Raw genomic sequence first — 20081 nt, 5'->3', positions numbered from 1 at the left:
TTCCTCATAATTTTTTTTAAGTTCATCAGCATTTGGGTTTACACCTTTTTTAGCATACATTTTAAAAACTGTGACTTTATAAAATTACTTGTCATTACACAAATATTTCCCCATGTACTTTGACTAATAATTAGCTGTAAGATATTTGCAACTTGCACAAATGTAAGAACAAATAATCTCATTACTCAGTAGAGAAAGGCACCATCAATAGAAGTCAGTGCTTAGCTACTGAAGTAGTTACAGACTTGGTGCTTATATTTTATAATCAATTTAAGAATATAATGGAATTACACTCTAGTGCAATTTCATGCCCAGTATAGTTATTTATAATGGGATCGTGTTTTAGAACAATAATTGTATTAAACACTATGAATTTTTAATAGATGTTGTATTATACTTAACAATACTGATTTGCTAGAATAAAAGTAAACACTAAAGGGGAAAGTGAAAAGTCATATGAAAGTAATTTTAAGTGTCACATTATTGATATATTCAGCACACAAAAGAGTAAGTGATGCCCCACTTTTATTTTTATTTCCATAACCATTTAATTTGTATGACATTTCATAATCCTCATGCAGAAAGCAATCATTACAAACACAGGACAGTCAAGTAAAAAGACAGCCAGTCACATAGCAGTAAGCAAGAGCATTTGGTCATGCATGAAATAACAGTCACAGAAAAGGTGGGGGAAAAAAAGACTGAAAGTTATGTGTTGATTTCAACAATATCTATGTAGTAAAGAAGCAGGCATTAATTCTAATATACATCATAGGGAAAGACTGTTAAACATTTTAAGAAAATATTTCAGTGATTACTATGCATTATGTGTGTAATCCAAAATTGCAACTAATATCATAACTCTCAAGGAACTAAAATCCCCATTCCAGATAACAGAAGGAAAAATGAGATATACTACAATTATGTTTCATCACCTCAGAGATACTACCTTGAAATAAGTAGCAACTGGCAAAAATCAAAAGATTGGAAGTGCAGAAATTGATGTAATTGAAAGGATCCTTTGACAATCTATATTATAAAATCGTAGTTTCAAGATCATTCCAAGAACAGAAGGCTATATACAACAAATTTACTGATATATTTTTATGGTCATTCCAGCAAACAATCATTCCATTAAGAGAAAACCTAGATGAAAACAATAGTTCATGTTAATTGGTACTTCATTGCAAGTTCACAGAAATTGACATTTCTTTAATATGTTCCTGTTTAAATGCAAAAGTACCCTCAGTATTATTTGATATTCATGCAACAACATAGTCACATTTCTGCAGAATATATTTTTAATATAAATTGAAAAAAAAATCTATATGGAAACTATATTTGAAATGCTTCCATTGTTTAAACATTATGCAAAACATTAGACTTAGAAATTGAAACTTTAAAGCTTTTTTATTTTTCTATAATTAGTTAAAGCAGTAAATAAATTTCACCAAATATATTTTCTTGCATTTTTCTTTTCAAGACCACTAAATAAAAGCAATAGTTTTATTTACCAAATAACAACAAAGATTAAGTGTAGTGTTAGTTAATTAGTGTACAGTAATTAACTTTCCAAATTTAGTTAGATTGCTTAATTTTGTTAATTGTTGGCATATTAAAAAATCACACATGTGAGGTCAAAAAGTTTTTGATGATTTATCAATTCACTAATATTTTGAGATCCTGTTACAATTAAATTTAGTTGCTCTCCTTGTTTTAGTCAGGGATTTATAAAATGTCTTTCTTGGACTTTTTCACATGGAAGTTTTTCTTTTCATGTCTAGTACACAAGGCAGTTTACATCTTTGGGAAATCTTTAAGTTTTACAGCCCCAAGCCAGTAGTTTTACACACTTGGCACACTACAGAATTGCTAGCTAAGCAACAACAAATGTTGGCGAGGGTGTGGAGAAAAAGGAACTCTTCTGCACTGTTGGTGGGAGTGCAAACTGGTCCAACTACTGTGGAAAGCTGTGTGGAGATTTCTGGACCTACTAAACATAGAGCTTCCATATGATCCAGCAATTCCACTCCTAGGTATTTACCCAAAGGACACAGAAACATCAATTCCAAAGAACACCTGCACCCCTATGTTTATAGCAGCACTGTTTACAATAGCTAAGCTTTGGAAACAACCCAAATGCCCAAAAATAGATGACTGGATCAAGAAGATGTGGTACATATATACCATGGAATATTACTCAGCATTCAAAAAAGATAAACACATGCAATTTGCAGCAACATGGATGGTGCTGGAAGGGATCATGCTCAGCGAAATAAGCCAAAAAGAAAAAGAAAAATATCGGATGGTCTCACTCATAGCAGGAATCTAGAAAACTTAAATAAGGGACCAGGAAAATGAATAACTATAAGAAAGTGAAAATCAAAATCAACAAAAAACTATGAATCAGAGACACTTTTAGGGGGCAGGGGCGGGAGGGGAGGGATTGGGGTCAGAATGGGGGGGCTGCAATTGTATGGGGAATATAACAATAAAATTTATTATTTAATAAAAAAAGATATTAAAAAAAAAAAAGAATTGCTAGCTAGCTCTTGCATGTAGATGACATTTGATACTAAGATATTTGATATTTGATACTAAGATATTTGATACTAAGTGACCTCCCACTTGTTTTCACATAAGATGTAGTTCTCAGTTGCTATTTCTCTCCACATCTGCATAGGTGAGAAGTTGTGGAAATCATCAGTTATTGAGCAAGATAATTTTTCCATGGATGGCACTGACAGTACAGTGAAGAGCAACCTCTGAGCCAGTGGGTGCTGTTCATAGCTAACATGGTATTTTCTGGACTTAACTCACTGTCTCCCTGAATGGAGACTGCTAGGACCTAGGGGTAAAGTGGAGGTCTCATGATGACTTTAAAGCACAGCAGGCAGGCATGTCCAGGTTCTTTGACTGCACCCTGGTCTCTGCTTAGTTGAAATCATGTGCTGGTATGACAGACAACCTGGCAACATTGGACAATAACTTTACTTCTCCTGTTTTCTCTTAGTTCCCCTTTTTCTCACTCCCTTTAATTTTAGTTCGCTCTCTGCCCTGCATTCTACAGCAGCCAGGGTGAGGACTTACTGATTGAGCAGGTCATCCCTAGTATTCAGAATTTACCCCATTTCAAAGTGAAAAACCTGTTTTTTGCTATTTAGTTAATCACCTCCCCTACTCAGAAACTGCATGCATCTTAGCTAATGTGGGCTAATGGCTATATCACATGTACTTCATAGAACATTTTTTACTGAAGTAAATATGAAAAGTTAGAAACACAGATACTGCTTCACGCTAATAATTAGATGCAGTGATGTTTATTTGAGAAAAGAAGTCAAGTGCTCCCCAAAATGATTTAATTTATTGAATACTAGACAAAAACCTATTATTGGGTGATATTAATTTGTTCCCACAATATGGGTTTCAGCAGTATTTTAGTGATTGCAATATAGCTAGGTTCTCTTAAAATCAAGAATTTGTTTATACATCTGATATTTTTAAGTTCCCTTAGGACTGATGATAATTTTTCACAAAATTGATTATAAAATGCAAGAAAACAGATTTCCATTATCTTGTGTGTCTGAAAACACTGAGAATAAGTATCCTGGGTTGCAAACTGAGAAACTCAACATTACTTTCTCTTAGGAAACCTCAACAGAGTAAAGAATCACAGAAACAGATTCCTATATGATCTTAAAATTCCTTAATCCCTGGTTCGAAAGAAAATATTCATAGCCTTGAGCTCCCTTCTTTCTAGGATAGCAACAATTCTGGCACATTTTCCTTTATTCTAATGTGTTACTATTGACATATATCACTGATGTTAAACATTTTTTAAATAGAAATATTATAAGTGGCAATTGACATTAATTTTCTTAGGAAAATTAGACAACCATATTTGACAGACTGCATATACCTTAAAGTTGATCAACATGATTTCCCTAACGAGTAAAACATTTATATCTCATCAGAAATAACAGGCATTAACAACATTCCAGCCACAGCTCATGCTTCTTTTAAACTACAAATAGTGCATTTTCAATAACAGCAGTTTAAATGGATACTTTAAAGCACTAAAATATAAGGCAAATGAGTCCTCTAAAACCGAGTGTAGAAGTGATTTATTCTACCTTGAAACTCTACAGAGTCTGTCCTCCTTGAGGAATGCACACATAACTCTCATTAGAGTTAATAGGAAAGTAGACCTCCTGTCATTTTGAAAGGAAGTGAGAGTAATTACTATATTTTATATCTCCTATAGGCAATAAATAGATTCAGTGGTGAAACAACAGGACTAAGGAAGGTAAAAAGTACTCCTAACCATGAACTTTGAACTAATTTGAATCCCAAAACACTACCTTTGCCATTAACATAAGCATATTTCCCCATGACAGCCTTTAAGAAGGACACATTTCAAATCTGGCCACAGTAACTTTTATTTAAAAATAAAAAGAACAAAAATATCAGCATTTCCCTACAGTTAACTGGAGAATAATTATGTGCTCTGAAATAATTACTATCCACCCATATTAATGTAGCTTTTTATCATTTCCTTTGATAAAGAGCTAATATACTTTAGATCTCAAATACATTATAACTGACTATAAATTCCTTCATTACAGGCTCAATTCAGCAGAAATTATCCATACTTTGTGTCACACATATCAGCAAAAGGTAAGAAGGTTGAGGGTATTATTAGCTTCTGACTTTGAAAGGTGGCCATGAGAAATGTATCCTTAGGAGAACAAGTCTTTTGAAATGTTTAGGATTATTTAGAACTCTAGGCCCCAGTGAGTCCCAATGTGATAGATGGAAAGCCTTGGCTAATGACCTTGTTCTCTTTTCCTGCCCTCTTTACCTAGCAGTATTTGAGAGAAAGTGCCACTAAAGAACACCTCAGGTCATTTTTACACAATGGAAGAAGTTAAGGGTGCTGTCATTGCTATTATGGAGCAATTGGAGCAGACTAAATATATATAAAACTAGTATCTATATGAAAAAATCTACATCTGCTCCATATGAAATAACAATTGCAGAATTCAAAACATTTAAAATAAAAAAGTAGTATACTATTATATTTCATTTTTTCTGAATTGAGAAATATTAAAATTCAATGACTTTCAGTAATTCAATATGACAACATTTGGTGTCATTGAAAAGCTATTGAATTTTACAAACTAAAATTCAGTTGATTTTATAAAAGTACAATGATCATCTCTTGAGAATACAGAAATGAGTGAAAAGCGAAGGAAATGAAATAATACTTGCTAAGTTAATATTATGAAATTTATTTAACTAAAAGTTACCATGCTTCTTAAACTTTGATTATAAGAACAGACATAACACAAGCCATATCTGAAAGATAATTTTTATTTGTGAAAAGTTTTCATTTAAGAAGACAATACTTTTGAGTAATAATGCAATAAATGTGTATTATAATAAAATTAAAGTATAACGAAGATGACTGTGATGAGATGGTTGAAATCAACTTTCAAACAATTGATAATGTTCAAAGGAATTCACATGTGCTAACATTGATAACAGTACTTTGTCATCCATGATATTTGTGTACATTCAGGATGAGCTGCCTGTTCAGGTTAGTGGTTCAGTATACATATACACTGTGGAAGTTACCAACTTCCAAGGTTATGAAAGTAGCATGCATTTTGTGTTTAACTTTGTTTTGGAAGAAAATACCTACATGAAAACAAAATATATTTCCTCAGACAATTTTTCAGAGACAAAGAACAACTTTTGGGAATATTACTTTTGGGAAAGACATCACAAAGAACATTACTTTTGGGAAATAGAGAATCTGGTATTAAATTCAGGAAAAGGGAAAGAGAAGTCTAAGGTTCAGGACATTGAGAAGAGCTCATACGTATTTATAAGAAAAGTTTTTTCTCCCCACAAAATTACTTTGATTATACCTCTTTGAAGTCTAAAGTATACTGTCTAGAACAAAAGAGATAGGATCTGGGGAAAATATTTTGAGGCAGGTAAAACGTAAGTAAATAAAATAGGCTAAATCTTAATCTAAGCATCACCAAATTTGTACAAGCTCGTTATTTTTTAACATTACATATGATTCTTTAAAAATGCAGATGCACTATTTTTACAGCATGAAGAATGTCAGAATGTTCCCTTCTCACCTGGAACAATGTGACTGTGTGCCATATAATCCTTTCAGGACTTTTTTGAGCATGCATTCACCACTCCCTGGCTTTCCATGCATTTTCCAATGATACACCTGGAGAATACAAGTGCCACCAGATGTCCAAAGCTGATTCAACACGCTTTGTGGGTTGGGATGGCATCACTAGTCCAGTCTCCCTGGCATTACTGCAGTTTTCAATCATCTAGCCATTCAACAAATATATACTTCACTAGGTGCTCAGGATGCATGGCAAACAAAAAAATATAAGATACTGGCTCACACAAAATTATTTTTTGGAGACAGATTTAAAAACAATCAGACAAATAAATATATACTTGCAAAATCTGTTATGAATAACATTTTGTTGTTATAATAGGTCTGTAAGGAGACCTAGGTGACCCTAGGAAGTCCTCATTGAATCAAGTTGCTCTGAGGACTAAGGGTAAGACAGGGTTAAGCAGACAAAGAAGTAGGGTAAGAAGAGGATTCTGCCCAGAAAAAAAAAATAACATATGGAAAATCCTTAAACTGAGAGGGAAATTGGAGGTCAATGTGGCTGGCACACAAGGAAATAGAACAGAGAATGGTGGCAGGTGAATATGGAGAGCTAAGCAGGCATCAGTGGGAACTTGCAGCTTTTCTGAGCTGGGAATTTTTGTTTAGATCCTTAAAGCAATAGGATGTCATTTAAAGGGTTTAAGTGCACTGATAAACTCTGCCCTATCTGAATCTTAAGGAGAAAAGCAGGTAAAGGTTTTCTAAGAACTAGATTGAGAATACTTTATACAGAGGATTGCATATGTTCTCAACAGATGAGTATAGTTTTAACAAGTTAGATGATAAAGAATAATCTACTATTTGTACACTAAAGTATATGAAATATTACACTCCTATATGCAAATAAAATGAATATCAAAAAGTAAAATCTAAAACTCTAGTACAACTGATTTTAATAGTTAATTTTCAATGAAACATATATTTAAACTTGATTTTCTTAAGAATTAACATACTGATAATTCTGCAAAAGAAATTTTGTTCTGCCCCCTCTCTCTAAATAGTGTTTATTAGCCTAATCTGTAGCCACCATTACCATATGCCTCAATTACTTCAGTAGCCACAAGGGGTTCCTGGTCTCATCAAAATTCTAAACTTTCTTCCAAGTCATTTTGCATATGATAGGTTTTGAAGCTGCAGATAATAATAATGGCAAATCCAAAGAGAAAAGATTCAATGATTACAAATTACCATGAGTCAAAAGGAGAATACATTTAACTTCTTGTAAAGCTAAAACTTCAAGAAATTCAAGGGAATAGGAACTCAAAAGAATATACAGCAATCTTGTACTGTGAGTTTTAAAATAACTATAACAAGACAGATGAAAACTAAATATAGTTTAACATTTGATGTTTTAGAAACTCATGAGCAAGAATAAGATGTTTTTATTTAAAATGGAAACAACTCATTTAAAAATACTTTAATGTAGCTCAGATTAATGTTCATTAAGTACTATATTCATTGTTCCAGTACTATTTCAAAGATTTTAATATTCCCTTATCCCTTATTATCTTAGACAAAAGCTCCCAGACTAAGCCATACTACCTTACTTATTCTTGTTAGATTTTACCTCTTTGTTTCACTAAGTTCCAAAGTATATCTTTTCTAAATTCTACAAAACATTTAAAGAAGCTCTAATATCAATCCTTCTCAAACTCTTTCAAAAAACAGAAGAGGAGGGAACACTTCCAAATTTATTTGAGGCCCAAATTGCCCTAATACCAAAGCCAGAGGAATAGACTAAGAAAATTATAGATCAATATATATGATAGACATAGATGCAAAAATCATCAACAAAATATTAACAAACCAAACATAGCAATACATTAAATGTATCATATACCATGCTAAAATGGGATTTATTCCAGGGATGCAAGGATGGTTCAACAACCAAAAATCATCAATGTGACATAGACATTTACAAAGTAAAGATAAATATTGAGAGATCATCTCAATAAGAACAGAAAAAAAAAAGCATTTGACAAGATTCAGCAAACTTTCATGTTAAAAACATCTCAACAAACTGTGTATACACATAATGTACTTCCATACAATTAAGGTCAAATATGACAAGACTAAATCTAACTTTATGCTCAGTGATGGCATGCTGAATGTTTTTCCTTTAAGATCAGAAATAGGACAAGAATATCTACTCATCACTTTTATTCAACATAATGCAAGAATTTCTATCCAGGCCAGTTACACAGGGAAAAGAAATAAAATGTACCCAGATTGGAGAGGAAGAAGTGAAATCATCTCTATTTTCAGTTTGCATGAATTATAGATGTTATATATAGAAAATCATAAAGACTCCACCAAAAAAATACTGTTGAAATTAATAGTTTCAGGATAAAAAATCAACATACAAAAATTTCATTTCTATTTAACAATGACCTATCATAAAAAGAAATTAAGAAAGCAATCTCATTTACTGAAAAATAAAATGATTGAGAATAAACTCAACCAAGGAGATAAAAGATCTGAGCATAGAAAAGTATAGGAATTGATAGAGGAAATTGGTTTTATGCCAGTTTTCAGAGTGATATTTGGGTCCCAGCTCAAAGGAACTGGTAGGACACATTCACCAATTTATCTCTCTCTTTTTTTCCTCCCTGAATTATTCCTTTCCTCATTCCCCACCCCTCCTGTTTTGGGGATGGGGGTAAATAAACCCTTTATTAACCTTTTTGTGTGTTCATACCATTAAGTCTTATTCTAAATCCCTTTTAAGCAAGTGGGTAAAGACCCACAGTCAGGCAACTCATTTCACATTGGGGTTGCCCTGTAACAATATCACCTCCTGTCACCGTGTCAATATCAAAAAAGTAAGAGATAACAACTGTTGGTGAGGATGTGGAGAACAGGGAACACTATTCCTCCACTGCCGGGGATGTGAATTAGTACAGACATTATGAAAAAGGATATGAAGTTTCTTCAAGAAATTAAAAATTTAAATATGCGTTCCAACAATCCTACTCCTTGGTATATCTCCCAAGGAAATAAAATCATTATCTTAAAAAATTGTGTGTACTCCTGTGTTCACTGCAGCTTTATTCACATTAGCTAAGGCACTGAACACAACTAAGGTCTGTTGGCAAGTTAATGAATAAAGAAAATATATACTCAATGGAATGTTATTCATTCTTAAAATTAAGGAAATCCTCTTATTTGAGGAGTGATGGATGAACCGAAGAACACTGTGCTAAGTGAAATAAGTCAGACAAAGAAATGCAGTACTGCGTAGTATCATTTATATATAGAATCTTAAAAACAATTAAATAAAACTGGAAGTAACAGGGTTTAGAAAAATGCTGCCAGAGGCTGGGGTGAGGGTGTGGGGACAGTAGAGAGAGGATGGCAAAAGGGTAAAACTTTTCAGTTGTAGAATTGTTAAGCTTAAAGGATCTATTGTATAGCATAATGACTATAATTGATAACACAGCATTGTTTAATTGGAATTTACTAAGAGAACGTAAATGTTCTCACACAAAAACAAGGAAAGGGAGTATAGGAAGAAAACAAAAATATATCCTTTCAATTGTGTTTTAACACTGTTGCACAGAAAACTCGTCTCACACACCTTGATTGTTTTACCCCTATAGTATATTAAAGTTCTAAATGATAAGCACACATCTCAGAGGCAAGAAAGTGAATAATCATAGGAAATTTCCTCTAGAATAATGTGTAAAATGTGTTCACACTCAAAGAAAGAAGTATGGCTGTGTTTTGGCCTAAACTGCTATTTTCAGGATATGAACTAGAGGTTGTCTTATACTATTCAGCAAGACTTGACTGAAAATAATTCCCAGACATTAAATGTTTGAACCTGTAATTATTAATATCCTCTTTCCTGAGTGGGTCTCAGGAAATAAGCTAACCAAGGACAGCACCTTAATAAAAGTCCCAGAGAAGCTAGTCTAGTGGTGAGTGTGTGCTCCTCGGAAGAGAAATCTTCACAGTTTCTGTCTCACATTGCTCCTCCTGGTCAAACACCTCTAGTGTCAGTGAAGTTCAGTTTCACTTTTTTTTCTGCTCCATATACTACTCCACCTGGGCTGGTCTCTCTTACCATGCCAGCTGAGTTTGTTGTGGATAAAATTCTGTGCCTCCTCTTGCCTGATACTTTAAGTGTTAAGCATATACTAGATGCTATGAAACACTTGTGAATTCAGCCATTATGTGCTCAGGATCATAGGACAACCGAACAGGAAGGGACCCTCCTGAATGACTGTCAAATCTCTTTCACCATTCCTCAAGACAGCAAAAGTGGAGGTTGAAAGGGAGAGACATTTCTGAAATCTCTGCAGTAGTGAGCAGTGTAAGCAGGTAGGTTGTTATTCTCACCTTTAGAAAACCTGACAGTGATGAGAAAGCAATGGCTTTGAGGACTGCACTGTTTCCTTATAGTAAGGATACAATAGTCATTGGTGTGCTGAAAACACACTTCACTTTTACAATGCTAGGAACCTCTTTAGAAATAACCTCAGCTGCCTAGTGTCTGTGTTCCTCTCAGTAGTTCAGTCTAAATAGGAGGCAACCAGTGAAGACACATCAGATCAAATTCACTGTCATTAAATTATACTTGATTCCTGGGCATCTGGTGACTTCTTTGTAAGATAATTTGATACCACCGACATGTTATACTTGTATAAGAACATGTTTCCCTAAGTCTATCAGATCTTTATTGCTTTAAAAGAATTATGATAGTGTTTTCATTCCCTTTATTATTGTAATGAGTAAAATGACTGAATCTTATGTAGACTTTTGGGCATATGTGTATGAAGTTCTTATCAAACTGTAGTTGTGAATGAAATGCCTTGTAAAAGGAAATTTAACAGTTTGAAATTTTTTTAAAGTGGACAGTTAATTGATTTTCCCCATACCCCAAAACTAGTTAAAAGCACAGCTAATTCCAGATCTGTTTCTTAGCACCCAATACTGTTAGCTCCCTCACAATAAGTTAATGGCAATTAAAGAAAAGAGGAGGAAAGGAAAAATTGGGTGTGGGGTATCAAAGGAAACCTAGATGTGTTTTAAATAAACCACCCTTCAATAGTTTGTCAAAACCATGTGCAGTTCCCCTGCTCTAATGTTGAAGATGGTTTGATCCTTTGTTTGATCCCAAGTGCCCTTAATTGTATAGCAGGATGAAAAAAATAAAATCTGATGCTTGGCAGAAAAGGAGACTCTCAGAATCCAGCCGCTGTGTTATAGACTGATACACTTTCTAACTAAACAATTTATATGTTTACAATAACCTCTGGATTAGTTGCAAATATATCTTTAAATCTAGAATCTGTGACTTTAACATGATTTTCCTAAAAAACACATTAATCCTACTTGATATTGTGGCTGCACTGACTATGTTGTAATGGACATTGGAAACATTCATGCACATATATGTTTGAATATTGGCTCTTTCATCTGTTAATTATGTAACCTTGGGTATATTTTTTTAAAGATTTATTTATTTATTTATTTATTTATTTATTTATTTATTTATTTATTCATTTATTTTTTTATACAAGCACTGGGTTCAGAAGCGCAGAAGGGTGAGAGAATTCACCAGAGCCAGAGCGGAGAGCAGAACAGGCAGACTGACAAAATACACTGCTGAGGGGAGCAGCGGGCGCTGCAGGAGAGGGCTGCACGCCATGTGGGGACCCTCTCTGGTGGCCGGGGATCGAACCGGTGCTGCAGAGGCTGCGGGCAGCCTTGTAACCCAGCGCTCAACCGCTGCGCCACCAAGGAGGCCCCTGGGTATATATTTTTGAAACTCCAAAGAATCTTAAAAACACAGTGCTTACTCCCTAAAATATTGTTTTAGTACTAATTTAAAATACCTAATAAAGGGTTTACCTATTGAGAAGTTCAGTTAAATTTTTGACTTTCCTTCTCTTCTATTCCTTGCCTCCAATCAAATCCTTTATGCACACCCTCACACACTTACCCTTATACCTCCCAGAATATATGCTCTAAAGAAAAAGGAATTTAGAAATTTTAGAACTGTTTCCACTGAATTTATATATTTGACCCAGTTACCCATTGTTTACTTCTAAGAACCACTTAGAATGTAACATTTTGGCATTCTTCCCAAATAATTTATCACCAAAATGTACTGACAAAAAGACAATTATGGTATCTCACAATCACCTTGAAAAGTATGGAGACAAATTTACTATGTACAAGGCAAGTATTCCTCAGAAGTAAATAGTATGCACATTTCATTAATTCTATAAGCAGACATGTAGCAGTAGTGATATATAAATACCATTTTCAACCAATGACCTCCAGAAAGATTATGTTGCAGTACTTTTGCACCCAAGAGCAATTCCTTTGTTAAAAGTCACATACAGTTGCAAATTTTGACTATGACAATCTGGCAGAAAGAGCTTTATTGCATGAGCTATCAAGTGAACATTTATTTTGTGCCCAACACATAATGTATTTCTGCATATATATAGTTTTCATTATATGTTCCATATATAATGATCAGGCTAGGCTAAGCAATATGGCATAGTGATTAATGTGCAGTTTTTAAAATTACACTACCTGTTTTTAAATCCTGCCTCTGTTACTTATAAGCTCTGTGATTTTAATTTCTTTATGTCTACCTTTCTATGTTTATAAAATAAGGATATTAATAATCATAACTATCTACGGAATCTTGGTAAGAACTAAAGTATCCTACACACCAAAACTGCTTACCTGATACACTGTAAATGGTCAATCAAATGCTTAGCTATTGTTATCAGGTAGGCAGGATTATATTTATTTAATAGTTTGGAAATAATTTATTTGTTTAAAAACAACTCATACAATGTTAAGTACTCTCTTTCAATGACTTCTCACAGCCATTCCATATCCCAGGACTATTATTAACCCATTATGAGTGTGTTGGAAGGAATTCTAGAATTTGGAAAAATGACAAATTAGTCAACTATGTTATCTAATAAGTAAGATCCAGTTTGTGGACCTAAATCTACAGTATTCTGGAATTCACATCTGTTTCTATGTAGTTCACTGTAGTGAATAGGTATGAATTCCTCTGTGTACTTAAGTGAATATTTCATACTTTGGGTATATGTCACTCATTTTGCTTTGTGTATAAATGGTTCTGAATGTATGTATTTATACTAGTCAGGACTTTTCTGCGCTCCCATGAGATATCACAAAATGTCACAAAGTTGCTTTCCAGGAAGTCAATAGAATAACAATTAAAGTGCAAGTATCTCATATATTTATATATTTTGTATATGTATTTATATATTTGAGACTCCCTAAGCACTCAGAGTAATTTCACTGCTAATTGATTCCACGGCATTAGGTGTATTGATACAATGAATAATAAGAAATGGAGAAGTGGAAGACAAGATGTTCTGGATAAAATTTCTATGGTAAGAGAAAAGAGAAGCAAGTTTGTGCACACTGCATTTTTTTTTTAAAGCCTTGTGTGATTGAATGTGCTTTGCAGAAAGACAAGTGTTATAGATGTCTTGTCCTGAATAGAGACCTTGAGTAAACAGGATGGGATTAGTTTAAGTAAAAAATCCAGTCTGGAAGCAGAAAACCCTATCCATTCAAACACAGAATATCAAATTTGAACCTGGGGCATGGATTCCTCAGGCAGATGAGAGTCCAGAGATCAGGGAGGCAGTTGCACACACACTACCCACAAGCCTCAGGAGAATGAGAGGACTTATTTCAACATGACAGCTGTCAATTTCTGTGGTGAAAGAGCCCAAATTAGTAAAAAGAAGGCCAAATTCTAGTATGAGCACCCTTCACTTATATAGGTGATAGGGTCTCCCTGGTGATGCAGGGGTTAAAGTCTCACCACTATCAAGCTAATGCCAGCCACTGCAGCATGAGTTCAATCTTGGCCAGGGAGCTAGCCCACATGGCGCAGCAGACCTCTCCTGTCTCACCTGCTGCTCCCCTCAGCAGTGTATTTCAGTAGATCTGCTCCCCATTCTGTCTCTGGTGAATCCTCTCACCCTCTGCACCTCTGGCCTATACCCCAGTTCTTGTATGCATAAATACAAATAAATCTACAAAAATAAATAAATAGCTGATAATCTGGACGACATTGTTCAAGTCACTTCACATTTCTAAGCCTTGCTTCTTTCGCTATAAAAAGGATGAGAAAAGTTTCAGGCCACTTTGGGAGACTGTTGTGGATCAAATAAGCAGGTTTTTGTGAACACATTACAAAAGGCTTTTTACATCTAATCGAAAATTGTATATTCTTTGCATTAAGTGAGCTGGAAACAGTGGGGATTAAATACAAAGGTCAGACTATGGCACAAAGAGCTGCAACTATAGTCAAAAAAAAAAAAGAGTATTTGTATTATACCATGAAAGAAGTCTATCTATACTTTTCTTTCTTTTTTTTACATTCATCTTCTCCTGCTTCCCTCTGTGCCTGTTATGAATGTAGGTTCTGGAATTAGATTTCTGAATATGGCTTCTGGGATCCACCATCCTATCTGCTGTCAGACTTCTGGCAAGCTTCTTGACAACCCTGACCCTTCATTTATCCATTGTAAACTGAGGCTTGTGTTGTTTATGAGGTTAGAGGCAGTAGTATATTTATAGTTCTTAGTATGGTGTCTAGCATATTTTAGAGACATAGAAAATTACTATTAAAAGACTATGATTTGCTACTACTAAAACACAATGAAACAGAAAAATGATATTCATATTAGAGCAATTACTGTAGAATGGGTATTTTAAAAATTAATATTCCAAAAGTATTTAATAAATCCTTAGCTCTCTTCATTTTTAGTTATTATAGATTTGAAATTGATTACCAACAAATGAGGATTAAAAAAAGCACTTTTACTTTTTTAGGCAAAATATCAGGTCTGTGTTTGTAATATCAGAAAAAAAAGGCAGAAAATTTTAAAACAAAATGCCATGGCAATTTTTTAATTTCCATTATAATAGTACTAATTAAAATGAAAATTGACAGATTTGGGACAAGCTAGCATTCCTACTACTTATCCAGTTAAAATGCCAAAAATTTTGGCTAAAAGATAAGAATGATATTATGGCTATAATAACAATTTCAAATTCTTTGAAAATTAAAATGCATTTGCTAATTCTTTTAACTTCCAACTTTGATGTGTTAGTTCAGTTTTCCTAATATGTGATAACTTAAAGATGTTTACTTCTATCTATTGCACTTCAAGAAATGATTATTTGAGGGCGACCCCATTCATAATGTACTTTTAGGTACTACAATATCTACAGGAGGAAAGAATATCTTTACTAGGAAACAAGCCAATGAAAGCTTACATACCAAAATCTCCACGAATTATTTGTTAGGGAACCCAGGAGCAAAATTAAGGAATTTGATCTTCAAAATATAAACACACCATCTTAAAGAGGCTTATCTTTCAAGTACTTAATGGTTGCTGGATTACAAGAATCAATACGGGATAAGACTTCCCATGCTTTATTGATTTCTCCCTCCCTGCATTTTTATTCTTCTTTTTAAACTATTAAAATGCCCTGAATCTAGTTACTTTTGTATCATAGTCCAGAATAGTAATATTTATCAAAGATAACATATTTAATACTAATATTTTGCTATTGGCAGTCAAATTTTCTTTGAAGAAAAAGATCTTTGCCAATATAAATATAAATCCTTTTTAATATTTAGTCTCCAGTATCTTCACAATGAAAGCACAGGTTTTTCCAAGTATTTGGAAATAAATCTTTTGTGAAATATTTCACATTTAGATAGGGTACCATATCCCAAATGTCACTGAATTTTTATTTTAATATAGAAAGCTAGAAACAGCTGTATTATAATTTAAAGCAATAAAAAATATGCAATTCACTTTAGGCAAGAGATGTTTTTAAAAAATTTGCACATGAATCAATGTTTGTAAATTTTATTTATTTTTTTTAAAGATTTATTTATTTATTTATTTATTTATTTAATTGTTATTTATTCAAGCACTGGGTACAGTCAGAAGCGTGGGAGGGTGAGAGAATTCACCAGAGCCAGAGCGGGGAGCAGAGCAGGCAGAAGGACCGAAGTACACTGCTGAGGGGAGCAGCAGGTGGCAGGAGAGGTCTGCGTGCCATGTGGGACCCTCCTCCTGTGGCAGGGGAGCAGCCGGGGATCGAACCAGCTCTGCAGAAGCTGCTGGCAGCTTCGCAACACAGCGCTCAACCGCTGCGCCACCAGGGAGGCCCAATGTTTGTAAATTTTAAATACACTAAGAGAGGATGCAATGTTGAGCAACCTCTGGTGAATTATTTGAATAAATAAATCCCTCTTATAAAGGGGTGATCACTCCAATATGTGTTCCCTAAATTAACATTCTTATGTGTTTTTCTTTTACACATGGATGAGTATGTGTTTATTATAAAAGCTCACCTCTTTTGATAGATATTAGGAAATAGCATCTAATATTTTAATTGCATGTAAATATGGCTCATGTATCCTTTGTGATTCACCTAAAGATAACTTTTCACTGAAAATGCATGACTGCCAACATTCTTTTTTTGAAATGGAGCAGAAATTTGTCCCTGTAGACTGCTTAATTATTCTGGACATCTTGCTAAATGGAAGAACAGTGAGAAAACTTGTAAGAGAACAGGAGTATAGAAACACTAAAATGATTCAGCATTACAAGAAGAAGAAAGAGATCTGAAAAACTGAGGATTCTAGACAATTTCAATGCACAAAATTTATAGCTGGAATATTTTCTTCACATTGCTCTCTATATATTTAAACATGTCTTTCATAATTAATCCCTGTAAGAAAATCAATAAAATTTAGTTCTCTAGTCAGTGCTTCTTCAAAATGAGTATACCAAAAAATACCTTGGGAAGTTATAAAAGTGACAATTTCTACCTCCCTTTCTCCCTACACTCTGTTAGAGCTTGGTCTGAAATTCAACAACTTAATGATGAATGAAAGTTTTGGGCCAGACTTTAAGGAAAATATGGGAGTTAAGAGACTTTTCTTTTGGGGGGGGGGGATTTTTACTTTTTTCCTATTTTAACTATCACTGGTGAGTTAAATGAAAAGCTATACATTATCATATGAATTTAAATATACAATGTATAGACTTATTTCTGTCACATATCAGTTAGACAAATATGTGTGATTGCAAGCTAATCCCAATTGCAAACTTGACTTTGAAAAGAAAATACCCCAGAGAAGCAGAGGAGCCCACTACCAAATACAGCTTGATTTTATAATACTTTAAATATATATATGCACATACATATATACAAACATATCATACATGTAAAGACCCATGAATATAAGTATATTTATAATACATGCATATATATAACACATACATTCATAGGCCACTGAACATTGTAAGTTGTTCTAGTCATTTTCATATTTAAAAATCTAGTAAAGAAAAAATCTCAAAATATTTCACACCATATTCTCTTAAAATTTATTTAATACTGATAATAATTTCAATTCTTTGAATTTTACCCATCACCAGAATTCTCCACCTTACTATCTTATATAATGTCATCCAGGCTAGTAAAATTAAGGCTGGCCTGAAGAAATAATTTTGAGGCAGCAATGAACTCAACCTGAAGCAGTTCAGAATACATTTTTTGTTAAATTAAGGAATGTAATATAAGTAAGATCTGAAAATTATCAAGAAATATCCAAGGGAGATAAATGTCAAGAGTGAGAAAATTTGCTCCCTAGAACATAATGAAATAAACAGAAGTATAAAAATACAATAAGAATGTAGCACAGGGATCCAATAGTGCTGGCACCATCTGTAGCCTGGAAAAGGAGGAATTTTTGACTCCTTGTCTGGTGCATGAGCCAGGGAAACAGGCAAGCTTTTGTACTATTATTATATTAAGACTTAAAGTCTTATTCTTTTTCTCTTCAAACTACGGGTATCTCTGTCTTTCCTCCTGTTTATGTAAGTCTTATCTTTGTGTGTAAAGTCACACCTGCTTCTGTCTATGTATTTCATTCTATGTGAATATGTGTGAATGTTTCTGGGTAGCTAAGTGTATGTTTCATACTTTGGGAGTTACATGTCACTACTGTCACTCACTTTCTTTTGTGTGTAAATGGTTCTTAATGTATGAGACTCTGCCAAGTTATGTCTGGTTGTTTATTTGCCTGCTTCACTCTGGCTTGCAAGTCTCTCACTGAGCAGGACCATGCTGTTGTTTGTTTTCATCTGTTACATACATTTCTTTGTGTCCATTTTTGAGTTTCTGTTTCCTTTCTTTTGCATATCTTTCACCACCTTTTGTTCCATCATTCTATTCCCATTTTTATGTATTATTCTCTGTTCATCTCACTGTCTCAATGTCTCCAGCAGGCATCTCTGGTTTTGTGTTTCTGACAGCATGCGTTTCTCTGTCTCTGTCTCTCTCACTTTCTCTTCTCTATTTACAGCTCTAGGTATGGTGTGCTTAGGTGTCTTTCTTTCTTGGTCCTTCCCATTAATGTAGGCATCCCTAAGTGTGTGTATCAGGTCTCAGTGTGTCTTCTTTTTTATACATTTCTGGTTGAGCATGCTGGTGGGAGGGGAGGCAGACAAGAAAATTTCAGTTGATACAGACTCAAACCAACAATATCAATGAACAGACTCAAGGAAATGAGCTGGGACTTTATTACCTCCAGACAGGGCTGCAGCTAACGTATTCCATAGAGAAACATTAATAATTATCGTTCTTACCTTTCCTAGTATAGCCTGTTGACACTCAGGTTTTACACTTGAATACATATTCTAACATCTAAACATCTCTAACAGCCCTTCAGGCAAAAATGAGGATTAAAAAACCACCAGTTTGTAGGATTGGTGTGAAAATCACAAAAGGAAAGTTCCTAGTGCATTACTTAGCATATAGTTGGTGCTTCATCAATTCTATTATTTTTACCAGGGCATTATTCTAGACTAAAATTTTGTTGAAAACTAAAATTTCTCTACTAAAGCCAGCTATATATACATTTAAGAAATTTAAAAGAAAGTATTTCATTCACTGTCCCTACCTTTGAAAGATAAATCTAGAAGAACATTATTAAATAGACCTTTTCAAAGAAATATTATGACAACTTTTTGGATGAAATATATATTAGACATATGTTTCCAAGCTTTCAGTGGCCTAGCATTAATACAGTAAATCTAAATTATGCACAATCTTAGGTCAACTGAAATATAACTTAAAATGACATCAAGGACTTGAGATAATCTACTGCAACCTCTTCACCTGAAAAAGGCAAAGACATAGAAACCAAGGAGACTGAGAATTTCAGTGACTGCATCTGTTACAGGCAACAGTTTCAAGTGTCCTACAAAAGCCCATGCCCTGAATTTAGACTGGGCAGCCCCCATGGAAACAGGATGACAGTTTCTCAAAAGATTAAAAATAGATCTGCTATCAATTCAACTCCTAAGTATCTACCAGAAGAATATAAAAACAAAAATTCTAAAGGAAACTTGCACTCCTATGTTTATCGCAGGGCTATTTACAATAGTCAAGCTATGGAAACAACCTCTGTGCCACAAAACAGATGGGTGGATCAAGAAGATGTGATTTATGATATATACACAAAGAAATGCTGCTCAGTGATCAAAAACGATAAAAACTCATGCCATTTGCAACAATGGAGCTGGAAGGGATTATGATAAGGGCACACAGTAAGCCAGGAGAAAGACATATACCCAGTGTTGTCACTTACATGTGGAATATAGTGAAACCAAAGGGACAGACAAAGCTGACTATAGAACTGTCAGCCAGAAGGAGAAGGGGAGGGAATGAGAACAGATTAGAGGGAGAGGACTGCAGACTCTGATTGGGAACTATGGCTGCCTGGGTGGTGGATGCTCTGCAATGACTACCTCTGAAG

General features: G+C 34.1%; 1 protein-coding gene across 3 annotated transcripts in view; it reads right to left on the bottom strand.

The window, feature by feature from the left end:
• Positions 1-20081, bottom strand: part of NLGN1 (neuroligin 1) — an 882121-nt gene that overhangs the window by 450685 nt on the left and 411355 nt on the right. The gene's annotated exons all lie outside the window — the stretch shown is intronic.

Source organism: Talpa occidentalis, unplaced genomic scaffold (assembly GCF_014898055.3).
Source record: "Talpa occidentalis isolate TD23 unplaced genomic scaffold, MPIMG_talOcc4v2.1 talOcc4.4, whole genome shotgun sequence".
Lineage (NCBI taxonomy): Eukaryota > Metazoa > Chordata > Mammalia > Eulipotyphla > Talpidae > Talpa > Talpa occidentalis.
Note: the sequence above shows the minus strand (reverse complement) of the source record. Positions and strands in the feature narration are given on the sequence as shown.